The sequence below is a fragment of the Anomalospiza imberbis genome, chromosome 8 (genome assembly GCF_031753505.1).
Source record: "Anomalospiza imberbis isolate Cuckoo-Finch-1a 21T00152 chromosome 8, ASM3175350v1, whole genome shotgun sequence".
Lineage (NCBI taxonomy): Eukaryota > Metazoa > Chordata > Aves > Passeriformes > Viduidae > Anomalospiza > Anomalospiza imberbis.
In genome coordinates, this window is record NC_089688.1 from 15,049,177 (window position 1) to 15,069,869 (window position 20,693).

The 20,693-nt window shown below is 39.1% G+C and overlaps 1 protein-coding gene across 7 annotated transcripts in view; it reads left to right on the forward strand.

The window, feature by feature from the left end:
- NDST2 (N-deacetylase and N-sulfotransferase 2) overlaps positions 1–20,693 on the forward strand; it is a 139,021-nt gene that overhangs the window by 44,283 nt on the left and 74,045 nt on the right. For 2 of the 7 annotated variants that reach the window (XM_068198497.1, XM_068198494.1), the window contains exon 3: positions 2,060–2,154. The exons of the other annotated variants lie outside the window; for them this stretch is intronic. The gene's annotated coding sequence lies outside the window, so the exon portion shown is untranslated. The remainder of the gene's footprint in view (positions 1–2,059; positions 2,155–20,693) is intronic. 7 annotated transcript variants of the gene reach the window in all.

The following is a 20,693-nucleotide window of genomic DNA, read 5'->3' on the forward strand; positions in this document are numbered from 1 at the left end:
AGACCTGAATTCATCTGATCATGCAAGCACATTTAACAGCATTTATTTGCTTATGTAGAGTTGTAGAAGGCTGACATCTTCCAGCTGAAGTGTGTGTCTCTCCCACTTTAGTTGGCTTTAGCTGGGAAAGAGAGAACGGAGCAGACTCATTTCTCATTTTCTTGCTAAAGTCTTCAAGAAAAAAAGGAAAATAGTTCTAAGCCATGGACCTGAAGTATATTTCAAAAGGTAAATGTGCCCTCCTTTGCCTAAGGAAAAGACTGTCTCGGGAAGATAAGTTGGAGAAAAAGTAGCAAGTAGGATTGTTCCTGCTGAGGTTCTGTTTTGGTCAGTCATGGAAGACAAAGGAGAAAATAAAATGGTTCTTTTCAGAGGAGGAAAGTGATTTTCAAAAGCCAGAATGTATTCATGTGGCTTTGAAATGATTAGTGAGAATAAGGGCTGAAATTCAGTGGGCAGGATTGTGTATTGCCTTATGGGTTGCAATGTCATGAATGGTAAAGATCTACGTAAGAAATTGAAAGCTGCCTATCCAAAATTCAAATGAGTACAATGAACTGATTCATAGTTTTTAAAGAACTATGATCTGAAGCATATTTGTTTATACATAAGGACTATTGAAAGAACTCAAAACAACTCTGCAGGTCACCTTTAACAAAAAGCTCTCTGTGTAGATAATAATATAAATTATAAAAAAAGTATCACACCAACAGCATGTCCCATATGCAATATAAAAGTAAGAACAAACTCCAAATTGAGAGGTGGTGGGTTTGGATGGGGGAGGGAGATTGAAATGTGTTCTTCAGGAAAGAATCAGTGTACAAAACTGAGAAAAAATAAGATGGCAGCAGCCAGGATTTGCAGAGCTTTTCAGTCCTTTGTTGGGTTATCTTGCATAAGTGCTTTAGCCAGAGACTCTTTTCAGTAGCTGCATGGGGCCAGCTTGGAACACAAACGTGCATGAATCCAAATGTAATTTCCCTGTTGTGCACATTCTGGCTGTGACAGCTCAAGTTATGAATGTAAAATAGCAGGAGAAAAAGTTTAGAAGATGGCCAGGCCTGAAATGTTAATAAGAACTGACTTACCATGAGATCCCTTGAGGCTGGCAAAGGTGCTGCCCGAATTTTAAGTTTGTCTGATTCCATGCTTCGTTTTGGTGTGCCTTGGAAAAGAATAAATAAATTCCTTGTTTTTATCTGTGCATCTAAGTTGTTTGGCATAACAGAAGTAACAAACATTTTCTTCCACATAAGATGCAAAGCAGACAAGGAGAGTGATGTTAATCCTCCACTCCGGTTTGTGGTCAGTGCTGGCGCACAGACTGAATCGGCATCAGTGGCTTTGATCTGTAGACAAGAAGTAATGTACAGGGAATGACAGTATCTTTTCCCTTTCAAATAGTTCTTTTTTCTGGGGGGCAATAATCTGCATTTTTCCCAAATTTCCAATGTTCAGAAGGCGTTTGTCTTTCCTCTGGGTAGCATTGGTGCAGGATAAGGGATTTCCTCCCCCTACATCAATACGCTGCTTGCAGAAAAGACACCTCATCATGGCCACGGGACGGCTTGTCTCAGACTGTGCAGGCAAGGAAAGGGCTTTTCTCTCTACTGTGTGCAACTTGCACAGCAAAGAGAAATTGCAAAGTTTGCAAGTTTCCCTGTGTCTTCAACATCGGATTTTCCCGGGTCTGTACTCTCTCTTTTTTTTTTTTTTTCCCTAACCTCCTTCCATCTCTTGTTACCATGGAGAATGAAATGCCTGTTCCATTCAAGTTGTCGGCTGAATAGGTTTTGAGGTTGATGGATGGTGAGAATCTCTTATCCCTCCTTCTCCAAACACCGCCCCTGCCTGTTTCTTGACATTTCACTTGCCAGAGACTGGCAATCAGTGAGTGGGAGCTGAAAAGGAGGCTGGCAGTATCCTGCTGAGATGCTCTTTCAGTTCATGGATGAAATCAGCAGCTGTGAGAAGGTCTTAAGGGCTTCGGTGCAGAGCCTTGTCCTGAGGCTGACTGAGGCATGAATGCTCATTTGAGTGAATGTTCTTGCTTCCCCAGAGCACCCAGGGAAAAAAGAATTCATATGTGAAACCTGTTGCTGCTTATGACTGTGTTTCCAGGAGTGAGGTAACCTCTGTAGTGTAAAGGGAAAGGTAAGGAATGAATGAATACAATAAATGCTGTGGCATAATCTGTTCCTCTCATATATACTTCTTTATCTGTGTCCACATCACACCAGAAGTGGAATTTCTTTGCTGCAGTCTGACTTGGGTGGTTTCCTGGCTGTGATGCTGAAGTTAGTAGGGGACTCTGTTTAGTGGGATTCCAGTAGTCCCTGTATGAACTGACTGTGTATGTATGGTATCAGTAATGCAGTGTGAAAACAGATTTCTGAATCATGTACCTTTTAATAACAACTATGTGGAATTGTGGATGTTGACAGGCCTAGGGTTGAAATACGAGTTTGGGGATACTGTTGACATGCAAGAAATGTAGCTGCAAAGCAGAAAAATTAAAATGATGGCTCTGTAAAATTATACAGAAAACATTTGTTTTGTTGTTATTTATTACTTTTCATATAAGATAACTATAGTTTTAGAGGGTATCAGCAAAAAATTTTAGCCTATGCTGAAAGGCTTAAGCCTGTCCTTTTTAAAGAAGAGGTTGTTTTGACTGATGACCACTTAATAGTGATGGCTTGCGAGAAGTGTATACCTGGCATTGTTTAATAGATTGTGTGGGTTTTGCATCTGTAAGTAAAAGTAAATGTTATGACTTTAAATTTTGACATTGCTTCCATATAGAAGCTTTTCACAAATGTATCATTGTTGAGAGAAGATATTTCTGTGAGTTTTCTGCTAAAACCTGCTATGTCAGGACTGTACCAGCCTAAGACCTAATACTGGTGGTATACCGTAGTGGCATTTCAATGCTTTTGAGATCATATGTGAAAATTTTGAACAGCTGGGTGATTTTGAACAACTGTGTTTGATAAGTGACTGTGGACTTTCTTTCAGTACATCTTTTCAGCACCATGCATTGATAAATATTTTCACGCCTTCTATGTATTCCTAAAGTTGCTAACCAATACATCTCTCCACACTACCACCAACAGCTTTTGCATTTGTCTTAGCTCCTCAAGAGTTCACTTTCCATTTGATGCTTTATGTCCTGTTTGTTGTTGGATTGTTGTCTCCCTGCTGGACTTTTCCTCCTGTGCCATTGCTTTTCCTGTTGTGTAAGCCACTTCCAAAATGCTGTATGTTAGCTGTTTGGCCACTGGTGTGTTAGAAGGAATTTTTAACTCCTGCATCAGAAGGGCATGTGTGTATGTCAGTACATAAAAAATTAATATATGTATGTGAAATACATATGAATATATACCATCCAGTTCTTCAAGTAGTTTATTCTAGAGATTGTAGTAGTATTTTTGTTCCCAGAGCTTGAGATTTCCTAGAGGGATGTGCACACAGAGGATTTGACTGCCTGTGACCTTCAGTCATACAAGATAATATATGATAATATGCAGGGTTTTGATTTCCTGGTTGGCTGGGCTACTGCAGAAAAAAAATATATTTTTAAAAATACACGAATGAAACAGCTTTTTTCTACCATAAATACATCACACAGGTTGGGTGGAGTTGAGGTAAAATTTTACAGAGAGGAAAAAAGGGGGAAGTCCATTGGGACAGAGAATGAAGTTTGGGATTAGCTTCATGATAGGAACTCAGCTTCATGTTACCATTTGTAAGGGATGGGGAAAGAGTGAGCATCTGTTTTAATGTGGTGATTTTGAGTGAGCAGCAACAGCATCAGCATCGAAGCTTACATGTGTATTTCCATTTATTCTGTTATCCTGCTGCAGTTTTTTGATTCAGTATTATCTTCTTTATGAAAAAAATATACTCCTAGCAGTTTATGGGTTTGCATGAGATAAAGTCCCAAATCTTTCTCTCACACTCTGTGAGGATTCTTATGCTAATAATTTTAGAGATTGAATCCTGTCAGTAATACTTAGAAAAAATTTTGACAATCTCTGAAAAAAGATCTTCCAGTTTTCAACATGGATGTATTTAAATTCACTTTGCTGTCTGAAATTATTCCTCTTCCTGTCACCAAGATCGACCTTTACTTGATTGGGGTGTTTTGATTTTTATGTTTTCTCTGAGAAGAATTTGACTGACTTAATAAACTTGTAATTAGGACATATCATTACTTCATTCCATGTGGTCTTTGGTTAAATTATTCTTGGAAAAATTCTCATGTCCCACTCTTTTTAGATTCAGAGCAGTTTGATTCCTTTTTCCTGTCCTTCTTTATCTTAATGGTAATCAGAGCTTGTAATTTTTTTATCTTATCCTTGCTATTTAGATGTGAACATCTGGAGAACAATCAATCTCTAAACCTCTCTCTGCTTGCTAGATGTTTTATTTTACCTTATCCTTGGTGATCCGTGCCTCATTTCCCTCCATTGCTTTACCAGGCAGTGCAGCATGGAACTGACCTCATTTGCTTCAGCTCCACTCCTGTCCCTGCTGCCTGGTGCCCCAGTCAGTGAGCATGGGCAAAGCTTTGTTCAGGGCAGCTGGGGAGAAAAACCTGATCCAGCAGCAGACTGAATCTATGGGCTTCCATGATGTCCATGGGCTTACAAAGACCAGTCTTTGCTGATTTGTACTTTGCAAGTTACCTTTATAACCTTGAAATCTGGAAAATTAATTTTAGTTTAGCTTTTGCCAAGACTTCCTACCTATTCTGTTTGAGTGAAGTTTTAAGCCCTTTATAATAGGCTGGTACATATGCAAAGAATGAACATTGTGCTCTCCAGTAAGTCATTCTCTTATCTCGAGTGTCATTTACTGGAATCTCCTTACCTTTTGCCTCCTGTAAAATGTAAACTGAATTACAGGCATATAATTAAATCAGCATATTTAGTGTGTAAGGAATGAGAGACAGTGGGAATTTTGATGGCTATATCCACAATAAGAACACTAAAATCTAAATCATCAGGTATCTAAACTCTTTTCTAGTGTACTGAGAGCACTGAGAACCATTTCCAGGTGGACGAAACATGTTTTAGTGCTAGAGCAGCACAACAGGCTATAATTTCTCCTCACCTGGCCAAGAGGTTGATTCACAAACCATGTGGCTGCTAGCTAAAAGATTCAGATGTGCAGTATTAGTGCTCATCAAGGAAGGGGACATTTGAATAATTACTAGATAGTTGCGAGGTTTTGGGAAAAAAGTGACAGTTTCAGGTACTGATGTATTTGCTTTTGCCTATAATCCATGTCCAAGTCACTTTGTTGCATATGGCATGGCTCATACTTAAAACTACCATGGTTAGTGTCTGAGACTGATTTTAATTTTTTTGTGCCTAAGCATCGGGCACATAGTGTTGGTGCTGGCATTATCTAACAATATCTAAGAACGTTTGCTTCTCAGAGATGAGAGTTTTTAATTTTATTTTATTTACTTTATATACCACATAGCAATTCAAGTTCCTGTTGTCTTGGCCATAACCCAAATTTGGAACACAAAATTAAAATAAAAAACTGCAAAACAAAATAAAGCACAGAAGGCATGACAAGAAGTGGGATTGATCTCTATAATGTAAATATTGTTTTCTCTAACCTTAGATTTCTGATTTAGTGTTGATGTCAGTTTACTGTGAAGACCAGTAATAGCAAACTGTTGTGAGATGGAGTCAAATTTGGGTGCAACATGAGAGATGCCCCTTGTATTGGAGTGGATTTGTGTAGTGTGTGCCTCACAGCCAGTTGCTGGCTCTTTCAGATTTGTCCCTGTGAAATCCTCTCCTTTAGTCTTGTTCCAGAGCTGTAGCACTCATCTCCAATACATCCCTCTCCAGCCAGTCTGGTTATCTTCTGTTGGCTCTGCAGTGCTCTTCCCTGGCTCTGATGCTGGATTGTTATTCTATCAGTAGGGCAAAAGGGTAGGAAAGAAGCAGGGAAAGGGATATCTGAAACTAGTATTGGCTGCTGTTTTAAATGAAAGTTAACATTTTTCATAGCAGAGAGATACTGTAGAAGAAACAGGAGGGCATGCTAGGGAGAACTGTTGAAAATGCTGTTTGTGTTTCAGTCTTGTTGAGGGTTTTGACTCCTAGAACATGTTCAAAGTTTGTTGCCAGTTAAGAGTTTAGAAGTCTGTATGGACATAACCAGTGTTTTAGTTCCATAGTGATTCTTGAGATACAGGACAAGACACACACAGGAAAAATGATTATCTAATGGACTAGGGCATTCTTTAGCCAGCCTTTTAATCTCCTGCCTACCCCTTTAGTCTGTATAATAAAGATACTGTTTTGTGAAAGGTCATCTCAGACTGTGCTTCTCCCAGAATGCTCAGTGGCTCAGTGTTGCTCTCATCTGCCACAGTTAGAACATTCCTGTCTTCAGCTCCTGCAATCAGGGAGTTGTGGGGTGCAGTTAAATAAGGTCATAAGTCTGACTGATTGATAATAAATCTTTGGTGGATTAGTTATTTGGATCAGCGTGCTCTGAATAGCTGGGGATGTGGGTCCACCTCTTTTGCTGGCAGCCACTAAAATTGCTTTATACTCCTTGCAGAGCTGTTCCCTGAAGTTCTTAACCCTCCACTTTTAGATAACCAAGTACAGCCTAACCCAGTATTATGTTGCAGATGAGTACAGACAAGCTGCAGTATATAAGCAGTATCTTGATGTGGTATAATAACTGTGTGTATTGAGTTGTGATGTGAGTTTTCAGACTCAGTTGGGCTGGGTATCATCTGCAGGAGTCAGGTCAACCCTGAGCCAAGCTGGCATGGCCATAGGTGGAAGCACACTCCTGTTCCATCCTCTTCCATCTTCTCTCATTATTTGCTCTCTCTTAGGCTTTGCACCACAGGACTGACTACCTCTTTCTATTTCGTGGAATCTCAAACTTGAGTTTCTATCTGTGTTTTGCAATGCCACATATCAGGCAGTGCTTGAGGTTAATCACAAACACTAAACCCGAGCTGCCCTGTGACATCCTGCGATGCCTCTGCTCCTGTGCAGCACTGAGCAGCAGAAGCTGCCTGTACACAAACTAGATGTTAGTGACCTCAGCCAGAAAACATTAACTGCATTGGCAGGGTTGCTGGCCCCATGTTCAGATGAGAACCAACAAGATGTCATCAGGAATTGCTCTCATGCCCTAACTTGGAAATTGTTGACAGTATGGATCTTTTATTGCCTTCACCCAAAAGTGTTTTTTCTTGATTTATGGTGAATAAGTGGATTTATACAGTAAAGGAGGTTGCTTCTAGTCCCATCTTCCTATTTCCGTATTTTATCCAAAAGTTGCTTCACTTGTTTAAAGTAGATGGGTTTGTTACTCTGGATCATGGATATAAATAAATGCCAGAAGCATGAAGCCTTATCAGCTGTGAGCAGCTGTACTTGCCTTTTCGTTTTAAATCTAGACATCTAAAGTGCAGATAAACAACAAAACTCATTTTTCTGGAAGGTGAAACTTTAAAATTTGTTGGAGTTTGTTGAAGGCTGTTGCATTTCTACTTAAAGTAAACTAGCATTAGCATTTTTGGGGAAGGCTCTGACCTCCTTGTTAGAGCTCAGAGTTACAGTTCAGGGTAGTGAGTATTAATGCCTGTTGTGGTTTGGTTTTGAAAGACTGTCTCTGCATGGACAGTCATGCTTAACCTAGTACATTGCTTGTATATATGGGACAGCCTAGAGAATTAAGTGGGATTTCCTTGAGGGTATAATCTTTATGTACTCTTTGCAGAAGTGGGTCTTAGGGAATGCCTGAGGATGCTGGCAAGTGAAGAGGAATATACTCAGGCAAAGCTTTAGAGCATGGGATTGTAAACACTGTATGGGAAATATTGCAAATAACCTTTGTTAGCTTGATAGGTTAATTTTTGACCTTAGAATTACTTTGTAGACACAGAAATTTGCTTTCCTTCTGCATGGATACATTATTAGGTAACGAGTTATCCATACTGAAATCCTGGGCTCAGACCTGGAAGCAGTACATAGGTTATGTGTGGCTCAGACCCTGAGCTAGTTCACCTGCTGAGCCCTTGCCAACTTTGCTCAGAGCTACTGCTGATGTCTCTGTTTTGTGCTTCTGAAACATGGGATGCTGGGAGGCTGGCTTTGAAGGTGCTGGAGGAGCATTCAGGAGCTATCTGGGCTCCACAACTCACAGATTTAGACTAAAGCTCTGGCTCTGCAAGACTTAGAGCCATGGAGCTGATGATAGCAGCAGTTTCAGGAGGGATAACTGGTGAAAGAGTACCATGTATGTACTGTGATCCCTTCAGCTTTGAGAGATTTGTCAGATGGGGTTTCTTATGGGGCTGCCTTTGTACCTCAGCTGAATTGTCCAGAACCTGGAGTGCTGCAAAACAGGGTGAGAGCGCACAGGGCTTTGGCCTCTTTGCAAAGGGCTTGTGTGCTCAGGGTTTCTGGTTATCTGGCTGTTCCCATCCCCCACTATTCTTGAACAGTGGAAAGCCAAGTTAGTATGCTAGTGCTCTATGGAAGGCTCTATCGAGTGGTGTCTGACCAAGATAAGAATAAAGTATTTAGTTATAATTTAATCTTTATACTTTATTGTGTTACTTTTGAAACATCATGAAGTATAAGTAATCAAGCTGAGTAGGGACTCTTTAGGTATTCAGGCCTGTATACTCTTGGAAATTACTTTTTTTCCCTGTTGGTATTGGCACTGAGTTATAAAAGTGTTAGAATTTGTGCTGGGTATCTAGCCTCTGTACTGTATAATAGTACTGTAGTGAAGTACATCAGCATTTACATAAATCAGCATATCCATATACATACATATATATTTTCAGATGAAAATCCTGAGATACAGGTTGCAAATTAAGAGTTTACTAGTCTGGCTCTTGGGCAGAATCTCCTGGGTAGGAAAGTATATAATGTCCTCATGTATGCTGTAGCTATTAGTATATTAGGTCTAAGGGGTTTTTAAGCTTTTCTGGTTTGTCCAGTATGCTCTTCAAAGATCAAATTTTTGTAGTACAATTATTCAAGGAGTACCTGAGTATGATGATATTTAGGGCATATGAAGACGAAGCAGTAACCTTCTCCAGAGTGTACCTCTAGTTATTTTTGGCACTAGCTTGCTGTACTTTCAAAACCAGGAGCGTTCATTTTGCTTCAAGTGATTTTATCCTCCAGAGCTCAATGGGATGATTCTGCACAAGATAGGGAGCTGTCACAAGTTTGGTCCAATAGGTGCTTTGATGCTGGGAGCTGGAGCAAACTCTACTGTTTCAGAGCAATATTTTTATTTTCTTATCATCGCCTTCTGGGAACAGTGGTAATAAGAGATTATGACTTCTTGTCTCCCTGGTATTCCCTCAAACATGTATCCCTGCAAACTCTTTCTCAGCTACTCTGCAGGGCTCTCTCTGGCACCAGAAAGCACACATCTTCCAGCCCTTTGGCAAGTGCTCATTTCATGTTTCCGTGTGTCTCTCCATTAATGAAGTTGTTTTGAAAGGGGGAATTTAGAAAGGAAGAGTGGTCCCACTTTCTGGGCTTGATTTCTTTGTGTTTAATGTGACTACCTGTTTCTGGGCTGGGGCTGGCCACTGAAATGTGCTTCTTGTAACAGGGGAGTGTTGTCTCCTTGGACAGGTATTGCAGAGCTCACTGTGGTTCAGCTGTTGCAGTTTTACACAGGACGAGGGTACGTATGTTAAATTGCAAAGTTTTGTGTTAAACCTGATGTTACTTTTCAGCAGCAAAAGACTCTTTAATCTTCTTGTTACCATGCCCCAGGGGAGTTGCAAGGACAGTAACATCTGTGCTTGCTGTACAAGGCTGACAGCTGTTTCAGGAGTCAGTTGGTCCTTTTATCCAGCGTCTCTGAACAGCACAGGGAATATGGGCACTGCACCTTCCTGCAGGAGGTTTTAGCAGGATGGCAGTAAGTACTGGCATTGCAACATGCTGAACCATGGGGCTCCATCACTTGCCTTTGACTTCTGAATACTTCTGAGATGCAGAGAACTCCAGAAAAGTTAGGAGGCGTGTTGGCTGCAAGTGAGGGAAAGTCAATAGTCAGACAAACCCTGAGCTTGGTAGGTGACCACAGATGACTGAAGAGATTGAATCAGGCCTTTAGTGACTGAATGGAATGGATAATCTGCTTTAGAGAGTATCTTGGAGATCCCCCAGCCTCAACCTTTCTACAGAATTACCATATTGAGAGTAAGAGGGAGTATGATTTCCCTTGGCTCTCTCTCTCTCTTTTGTTTCTGTACTGCTTCTTTCCCCTTACAATTTCCATAGTTAAGAAACTGTCTCAACAACAACAAAAACAAACCCAAAAACATAAAAGGGAGGTGTATAGGAGCCTCATTCATCACCTTTTTGTCACCAGACTTGATTTGACATCTGAGACTACAGAGAAAGTTTGGCAAGTGCAATGATTTCCCGTGTGGGGGTAATAAGAGAGAAAAAACCTGTCAGTTGAAAACAGCAGGAGCTGCATTAGCAAATATAAATTAAACAGATGGCTAAGATACTGCAGCTGTCACATAGAAGCTCCAGGAAGATTTTTAGCTCAGAGCTGCAGGAGGCTATTTTAAAAGGAAAGAGGAAAACAACAACAAAGCAAACTTCAGTGTGACAAAAGAGACAGTAGAACCATTCAGATTATTATATGAAATTTATCCAGGATTATGGTGTGGCTTTGTTTTTGGGTTTTTCAAAATTTGTGTTTTCAAATCTTAGGATTCTAAAATTAAGTTAAGATCAGCTATTATTAGATCATTTTCAGATTTTGGTATCATGGGTTTGCTTGTTTAGAAATACTCCTCTGTACGAGACACTGGCTCTGACATGCTCTGGAAAGCAGGGAGACATGTAACACACATCATGCCATTTTGTTCTTCAACTGTTTGTTTTACAGCTATTTCAAGAAAAAACTTCTTATAAAAGAATTTATAAGTAAAATCTTTTGGAAAAATGGTGTGGAAAGTGTTAACATTTTGGTGGAGGAAGAACCTGCATTTTAGTCTTGCATGTTCAATCTTAAGATAACTTTTTTCAGACTCATTTTCAACTGAGAAGTGACTATTCCTTTGTGAAAGAAGCACTAGAAGAGCACACAAGTTTGTTACATTAAAGTACAGACATACGATAAAATGAGAACAAGTTGGAAATGCTGTGCTGTTTCTTGGGCACCAAAAGGCAATTAATTTTCTAAATGTTATGTCTTAAAGTACTTTTGTCAATTGGGGCTGATGGTTTGTCATAGATTATTTGTGCATAAGCAGAGATTGTTATGCTGCCGTTATAGTTAAAGGATAACGTGAATTATGAAATAAGTTCAGCTGCATTTGAAGCCTGTGTTTTACATTCAAAGAAATAGCATGCACAAATTGATTCCTAGGCAGGCTGATTGACTACCCAGAGTTCTGCTTTTTCTTTGCTTTCTTTACTGCAAAATAGTAAAGAAAACATTTCTTTATGTATTTGTGGTTGACTTTGAGTCATACTTACTATGCAAGAATTTCTGGATTTTGATTGTACTTCAGCCCTTTGTGCAAAATTAGTATGTCTTCAGTTCTGCCTGTTGTTCTCCAACTTGTGTATTTCTTTACAACAAATATCTTTAGGTACTGTTACATCTAATTTTACACTTGTTCTATATGGGTTATTCAAAAGCTACAAAATCTACATATAAAAAAATTAAATCTTTTTTCCCCCTCTGTAGTTTTCTTTCCTGCCATCATCCCCATAAAGTTTGAGTACAGAAGCCCCAGCATGCTCTGATAGCTGATCAACTTCCATTCTATTAGAAATAGGAAGTTCATCACTGAGACATGCATACTCTTCACTGGCTAAATCTTTAACCTGTCCTAGACTTTTTCCCATTCTTAGTGGTTCAGGACACAAATCATGAAGGACATTAAAGGTCAATAACAACAGCTTTGGCTTGGGCTTGGACTTGATGAAGATGTATACCCTCAGTCTTCCCATACTGTTCAGGGTGCTTTAGCTGTCTCAATAGAAGTGAGCTCCTCATCATTTAACTGCATTTCTTTTGTGGTTGTGGCATCATGCATAAGTGTAGGAAAGAACAGCTCATTATGCTGAGTAACTGTTGTTTTTACCCTTCAGATTTCATTTCTACTCTGCAGAAACTTTGCAGCACTTAAAAAGTTCAGAAAACTAGGAGGGGAAAAAAGCCTCAGCCTGAGTGTATTTCTTTTCTTCCATTTTTGCTTAAGAGAAATTAAGCTGGCCTTGAAGTGTACTTGAACTTGAGAATTATTAATGTGGAATATCTTTGTCAGTGATAGAGGGATGTTTCAGAGTAGGTGACCTTTCCAGTGGGAAGCCTGGCCTCAGCCTCTATGTATTTTCTCCTAGGCTTTAGCTTCCAATGCTTTAGCAAGCTTCACTTCCAGGACGTACACAGCAAGGGAGCAGCTGTGTAGGCAGGACCCAAGGCATAGAGGAAGATCACATGCTGAAACCTACAAGTTCCCCCTGACTTCTCCTCCTGGGAAGAAACACAGGGATCAGTCAGTGTGATCAAAGGCTCAAGAGAGCTGACAGTTAAGAATGGATGGGAAAGAGCTAAAACAGAGAAGTGAGTTGGATGGGAAGAAACAGAGGGGCAAGATAGCCTTGTTCTGAAGGATGGTTAACCTTACATTTTCCTGCTGACTATCCCAAAGGCAAGAATGAACTTTTCCAGCTTGGGAGTGTAATTACTGTCTGATGTCTGAAGCATGTAAGGCTGCATAGTTGTTTTGCTGTAGTTACAGCAAATTGACTGCTGTCTGACGGCTGTGGCAGAGAGCTGATGAGGAAGATGTCTTTATAAACATTTGTCTTAAAGTCAAATGTCATATGTCTTTGAAACAAGTATGTGACAAAATTTTTTATATCATGTGAGGTGTTAATATCAAACTCTCATTGATTAGGATCAGCTGCTTACATGCAAAATGTGTGACAGTGGATAAAGAAAACATGATCCAGCTTTTTTTAATACTCTCATGACTAAAAAGTGCATCTTAGGAAGCAAGTGAGCCCAGCCTTTTGGTGCTGTAGCTTTGTTGTGTAGCTTAGCCAATCTGCAAAATGATTGAACCTTGATCTTTTTAACCCTAGTCCAGAATTGCCAAGTCTCTTTTTTAGGTCAGTGTTGTTCTTATGCTATATAGACAACTGCATCAGTGACTGAAAGAACATGTAGCAATTATAAATTGGTGATTATTATTATGCTTATCATTTTGGAGGTCACATAAATGAATCCTAGGTGGAATAAAACAGCATATCAGGTAGTGCTGGTATGTGGGCTGTGTATTCTACAGTGCTATATCAGTAAATAATGGGTTACTGATTAATTTATAGTAGTTAGTCTTCTCTAATTTCTAATGTCTCAATAGCAGAAGATTGTTCATTTTGCTTTAAAGTAGTTTTAGCTTTACTTTTCAGTGGAAAGCAGCTGAAGACACCTGCTTAAATTTTGGTTATGAAACCATCCTTCATATGCACAATAAATATTGTCAAATATGGCAATTTCTGTCTTTGGATTTTGATCTCCATTCCAGATTCAAACATGTCTGATCCAGATTAGTTTGTGGAATAAAGTTTAGCCAGTGTGTAACCCACCACAGTTTTGAAATATGACTCTGCCAAAGTCTTACACTTTAGTGCATTACTTTGGTCTGTTGTATGTTGGAAAATTGTATGCTACTGCACATGGATACAGAATGATACCTTCCTAAAATAAAGACAGGTATCTACCAGAGGAGAGCCTTCCAGAGATGTGAAACAGATGAGTTTCCTTTCCCTTGTGTAAGCAAGCCCTTAGGTGTTAAGATCTGCTACAGGCTTCTAGCAAGAAGAGGAATTGTTGAAAGTCAAAATGAAGAAGCACTGCTGCTGGTAGCTTCAGACTGCCACCCTAAGCAGCTCAGAATAAGGCCAAGCATGTATAGAAAAATGGCAAGTACTCATTTGGGAACCTGGCCTAATGGTGCCTTTCCACCTTTGTTAGGAAACAAATAAAAGTTGGATATTTAGTGTTGTTTTAAAGTTGAGTGAGAAAACTGAGGGTTTGAATGGAAAATAATAGTAACAGCACAGTTCAAAAGGAGTATCACATGAATTAGTTTCTTGTACCGCAGTCTTTGTTCTTTGCCGTTGTCTATGTAGTTTCTAGGCATTCATTCTAGTGCTGTTAATACACTGTTCTTTTCTGTTTGGCAGAATATTTCTGACTGAGGCTTTGTCTTTATTCCTTCAATTATTTTGTATAAAATAGTAAAGTCATATGTATTTGCTGCTAACGGGATCTGTTTACAGAGTACTTTGCTTCTAGCCTGTTCCCATGAATAAATGAACACAGATGCTTGGTAGTGTGAAAGTAGCAAATACACACCCTTCATTCACACTCTCCAAAATATGTTGCCCTCAGGATTTTTCAGCGTAACTGTTTTGTTAAGACTGTGCAGAAATCACCCTTATTTGACGTACGATATCCTATGCTACATTCAGTTAGACACCACCAAAAGTGTGCTTCTGCTAGTTTAGCATGTTTTTTTTCAGGGAACTGGTATTAGCTGTTCTGTCAAAATAACTTTTTTGCCTGTGTAAACCACATCTTGACTAGGCAGATTTGCTAGTATAGCTATTTTAGCAAAGCCCTTCTACTGTAGGAAAGACCTTATTGATAATACTGTGAGGTTCCCACAGTAGATGAAAGGCACAATACAAAGGGCTTTACAAACATGAATTAAGCTTCACAACACCCTTGTGAAATAAATCATTATTCTAGCTTGCCAATGGTCTAGTTTCTTTTAACATGAGATGTTTTGTAGGGATGAGAAGGGAAGGTAGAAGATACAGTTGTGGGGATTAATGTCTGGTAGCATTGCAGTGTTTCTAAACAAATTTATAACCTGTTCCAATCCCCTATTCTCTTTGTCTGGTGTTTAAAATGTCCTCACAAAATCAGTGGTTTAGACTATCAAATTGCTTCTGATTGCTGGTTTCATTAATCTTTGGTAATACCAGGAGTTTGGATACTGACACCTGGCAATTTCTCACTTCTTGAAAACCTAGAGGGCTTTTGTGTCTATGATTGTTCTCATTAATAGTGTTTTTAACTACATTGCTCTCTCTGATTTGCATTAGACTCTTGCAGTCTTGCTGTTCATGTAGTAGTTCAGTTAAGGGATTTCAAAGGGAATGGAGAGAGGAATAAAACTATAGGTTTTTACACTAGTGATTATAAATTCAAGTCACTCAGAGTAGTCTGATATTGTGTACACCCACATGGTCTTAGTTTAGACATTTTTGAATGTGAATTATCATGTAATCTATATTGACACGATCACATTCTATTTATTCCCTCTTATTTCTTAGGGAACATGGAATAGATGAATTCTGCTGGGGTGTAAGTTTATTTTCTTCTCTACCATTCATCAGCATTGCTTTTGAATTCAGCCTGTAAACCTTTGGATCAGGCCCATGCATTTCTGCAGTTCTCTGTTAAACGCCTTATCTTGTATTCTGTATTAATACATCTCTCAAGAATTTAGAAAGGCTGTGCAATTTATCCACTTTCCAGTCTAGGGCCTTCAGACAGTGGTAGTTGTTTTCACCAAGAACAGCAAAGAGCTCACGTTTGAAAAGCTATTCCAGATCTGAAATCTGGGTGATGGTGGAGACATCCAGTGTGACTGGGTTCCCTGTCCTAACGCTTCACGCGTGCTGGGGGAAGTTCCAGTAACTGTTCAGTGGTGTGCCTGGTCCTCCAAGAGGTACTCGATCTAGTAGGAGTATTTCTGTGCTCTCATACTGTTTCCACAGCAACAGCGCACTTTACTTTTGTTCTCCTCTCAAGGTGACTGTTGCCTTGAGAATTAGACATGTGGAAAGGCTTGGTCCTCTTGTTCTCTACTGAGATTTTGGTTTACACAGGTAAAGAGTGGAAGGAGTAGGATGAGGAGAGTGTGACTCTTGGCAGAGACAGTGTAATTATGAAGTGACAGTGGAAGTAATGAGTCTTACTTAACTGTGGCTCTAGTGCTGATAATACAATTGTTTCAAAAGTCACAGCTCTTTCTAAGCTCTGCAGATGAAAGGTCTGGGCCATTAGTGACTGTCATAATAGCCCTATGCCTTGTAATCATTTAGAACCTACTTCCACTTCATGCATGTGTTCATGTGCACTAGGAAACCGCGTGCTCCTTCTCCTGTCCCCTGCCCATAGATAATTTATGTGTGCATGTGACATTAAAAATGCTGCTCTTCTGTCACAGCGTTTGTCCTAGCACTGTGGGGAAGAGATTCACTTGCTCCACTGAAGTAGGATGTAGATGTTATACCAACTCTTGGATATTGCTGTGGGTATTGAGACACTTCCTTTCAAACAAGTACACGTGCCTGTCTCAACATCTGCTGCAGTGTGGAGGACTAGGAAGCTTTCAATTTTTGAAAGAGTTCCATAGATCTGCCCCTTTTCTTACCATTGAAAGGTAGGTGAGAACAGAAGCATGTGGCTTGATACCAATCTCTTGCTGGGGTTGGCTTTTTTACCAGTTTAGAAAGCAGTCTCCTCTTATATGGATGGCTAACACAACCCTAAAAACAATTGTTTTATTTTTAAAACTGTTTTGTTTTACCTCTTTGCCAGTATCCTTGTCCTAAAAAATAAGCTGTCATCTTTTCTTCCAGAACATACAATTTGTGGTACTGAGCTGTTCCCCGTGATTTTTTTTTTTTTTATTTTCCTTTACTCCTCTTCCCTTTCTTAGGAACTGCACATTCTAGGGAGCATTGCTGTAAGTGTTGTTCTCACTAACCCGCTATATCGTGGAATAATTTAAAATTCACACAAGTCAATTATATTAATAATACTGAATTTGGGAATCTCCATTCCTTGAAGAGTGAATATCTTAAGCAATATCTGTCACTATGTTATGGCTTTTGCAGTAGAAACTTCTGCTTGATATGTGTTGTGATTCTTTGCCATCAGTATTTTAGGGCCTAACAGTTTTGAGTCAGGATGCCAGAAGTTTTTGTTATTTTTCTCTGACAAACAGTAAGTGAATGTGTTGACTGGGAAAACAAACAGCTAATATATGAAATCACATGATCTGGGGTTATCTTGGAAAGGCACATTGTTTATAGCTGTCTTTACAGTTCTAAGGCCAGAAATGCACTTATCCATATAATGCTTATCCATCTAAAATGTTAAAAGCTGTTCAGGATTAAGTGTCCAAATCAGAAATGTCTTATACATATAAAAGCCAGAAATTAATAAAAATACCTTTTATTATATTTTCATTGTAAGCACATCTGGATGTACTTCTCCTGTTAAAAAATCTTACATTTAGTTGAAAGATGAAGAGCATTCCAGTACTGAACCTTTTTAAAATTGAAAATAAGTTTATGATTGCAGGTCTTGCATTGCTTCAATTCTTTTGGGTTGTATCTAGCTCTTTTTGACTGCGTACTGAAGAAAATGTACATTTTCGTTTACTCAAGAATTTGCTTATTAAAAGACCAGAGTAAAAAATTCCATGTCTGTTTAACATTCAGTAATTTGCTATTAAGCTACTTGACACAAGTTAAAATTTATGTTAATACTGTCTTGATTAAACAGCACTCATTATCACACACTCTGATTTGGCTAAATTGGTTTCCTAGCAGATGTCTCAATAAAGGAACTCACTCTAATATGAGCTCACTCTTGACATGAGATGCTGGAGCATGTCCAAATTAAGTTAGTGTATTGCAGTAATGTTTGGCACTTGCATAGCATCTTTCATTTCAAAGCATTTCACACAGTCATGTATGTTATTGGGAAAATGTGTTAGATAATACAATGGCCAAACCAAACTTATAGATTTTAAAGAGCTAGAGAATATTTTACAATTCCAGCGGATGTCTGGTATTACAATTTTTAGTGTTGAGCACAATGTAGTTGTCTAGTGGTTTCTAACACAAAACTCAGTTTCCATAGCTAGCAGAAGAAGGTTTGAGTTAACCCTCTGGAGGTCTCTCTATATAAAAGGACTTCAAAGCATTTAAGTAATGCTTTTCATCCAGTCTTAGAATCATCAGTGTCTTCAATCCTCTTTTCTTTCATTTTCTTTTAAAATTATAACCACAGAAAATACTTGTGATTTCTTATCTTTACCTTCAGTTATTCTTTGATGACTGCTTGCAGCATCACTTAAATCTCCTGTCATATGGGCTTAACCAAACACTGAAGTCCCAGAGGATGTTTTTTACCGTGTGCGGTGTTACTTCATTGCTGAGTTAAGACACTCCTCCTTTACTCCTCACAGGTTTTTTTTTTGTGTATTTTTGTTTCTTCAGTTTATGTGTGCAGGAAGAGCTAATACAAATCATAATTGTGCATATGCAGATCCAAGGATTTTTCTGTGTTCAAATTGTTTGCCTGTAATGTGCTTTTCCAATTCCCATTTTCCAGCCTTTTCAGTATTTGGAAATTGGATTATAGTTGCAGTGTAGTGCAAAGCAGATATCTGACACATGAGACCTAACAAGTACCTGCCTAATTCTTTCTGCTTAAGAATTAGACTTACTACGTTTTGCATTTCCTTAATGGTTATGTTTATCGATTGTATTTCACAGATTGCATAACTGAGTGCAGACACTGAAAGCAATTTGCCTAAGATTCCCAGTATTTCCTGTAATTCTGGTTCTGTTTTCCTGATTTGATTTGGAATGATTCAATTATGAACTATATGTAATTTCATAGATGTGTGATGTATCAAGTTTGTGGCTCATCAGATAACATTCAGACTCGCCTTTCCCCCCTGCATGCACCTGTCTGGGTTTTCTTGTAACCACAACTCCTTTTATTGTCAAATTTTCCCAAGTTTATGTTACATGGGCCATATTGTAAGGTTGATGTCCATGTTATGTTACAAGGTGAACACTTCACTTGGATTTCAGCCATCCTCAAAAGCAAAGAGTATGTTTTCCAAATATGAAAATGATTTCTTGAATTTGTTAGGTTTCTCTATAAACTCAAAGGTGGATGAAGTGGTTTTGCTTAAACGAAGGATTAATATTCCAGTGCTGGAGGCAAAAGTAAACCTGAGGAGCAATTAACAACAGGCTGAGAGGGTGGAGGAGCTAGGTGGCATAGCTGGGAGGCTGCAGGTCCCAGCCCTCCTGGCCCCCCCTTTGATCCTGAAGCCTCTGTAATCTGCTGGCTGCTGCTGCTGGGGAGGTGCTAAATGTTGGCGCTCTGAGTTCGATTTAACGCTGGTGCTGTAGCATTTAAGGGAAATGAAGGATATAGCAAGATAGAACTGAACTGTGAGATCTAGTGAAGCTTTCTGAGGCATTAGGAGTCCTCCCAGTGGAGTTCTCTTATATTATTCATGGCCTTTAAGCTTTTAGCCAAGCTGAGCACTCTGCACTCAAGTGTAGTAGTAGAAGGTAAAAGGAAGTTAACCCTATAGGGATACATTGAGATACTTGCCAAGGCAGTAATTTTTACTGTGTGTTGAGGGGATACAAGCATGTCTGAGAGAGGGAAAAAATGATTTCAGCTCTGAATGGATCTCAGAAAGTGTTCAAGCAGGAGTACTCTGCAATAAACCAGTAGGAAGACCACTTGAACCTATATGCAAGGCCTGGGGTCCCTTCCTGCCTTATCCTTCCTCATCAAAGTACCTCTTCAAAGTTTCAAAAGAAGGTATAACTTCAAGCTGCAAGATAAACTAGTACTCAGATATTTACAGTGATATTATGGAAAGATTTGCTGTAGTGGGCTTCTGTGTGTTAAGGCTGACAGAAGTAGCCGAGACTTCACACTGATTCTATGATCAGGTACCAGAGACCTGTATCTGAATTCCTGCTTGAGTCTGTAGATTTTACTGTATTTGTAATTGTTCATTTGAATACATTTACCTTTTCTTAGGTAACCTCCTTATGTTTAGGATTTTTTTTTCTTCATCTCCTTTCTACCATTTTTCATCCCATCATTATGTACATTAGGACTGCATGCTCAGGGGGGCTTTTAGAAAGGGTTCAGAAACAAGAGATTTTTAATGCAATGGATCTATATTGGTAATTGATCTGGGGTATTAGTGCTGGAGTGGTCTCTGTATTCACTGTTTACTCCCTGTATATTCCCTAACTCTTCTGAGGTTTCACTACAAGCATCCAGAATGTAGAATAGATTGTTGCAGATTAGTGGAGAATGACCTCACTCAGAGACTAAGAGTTACACTGGGGGTAGTGTGGAGAAGGTGACAGCATGCAGAAGTCCTTTGCTGGTGTGTAAACTTCAAGATGTGTAATTTCAACTTGCTATACAGCAGGTACATACGTACCTTTTGTTAATAGGACTAAAATATATTCTTTTAGAGACAGGGAAGATAACACATGAAAAAATGCAATACTTGTGCCAAGCACTGATTAATTCATGAACACAGAATACCTATTTCCCCATGTGCTCACACAATCTTTAAATCTCGATTCCTCCTTTTTCGTTCATCCTTAAAGAAAACTGTATTCAAGGGTGATATTTTTGAGAGGAGATTATGACTTAGAAGCACAAGGTCTAAGGCTTTTAGTTAAAAGTCAGTTCTGAAAATTTTACCTTGGAATGTATGTGTCTTCTAGGCTGGAGAGAGTAGTTCAGGTTTTGTTGAA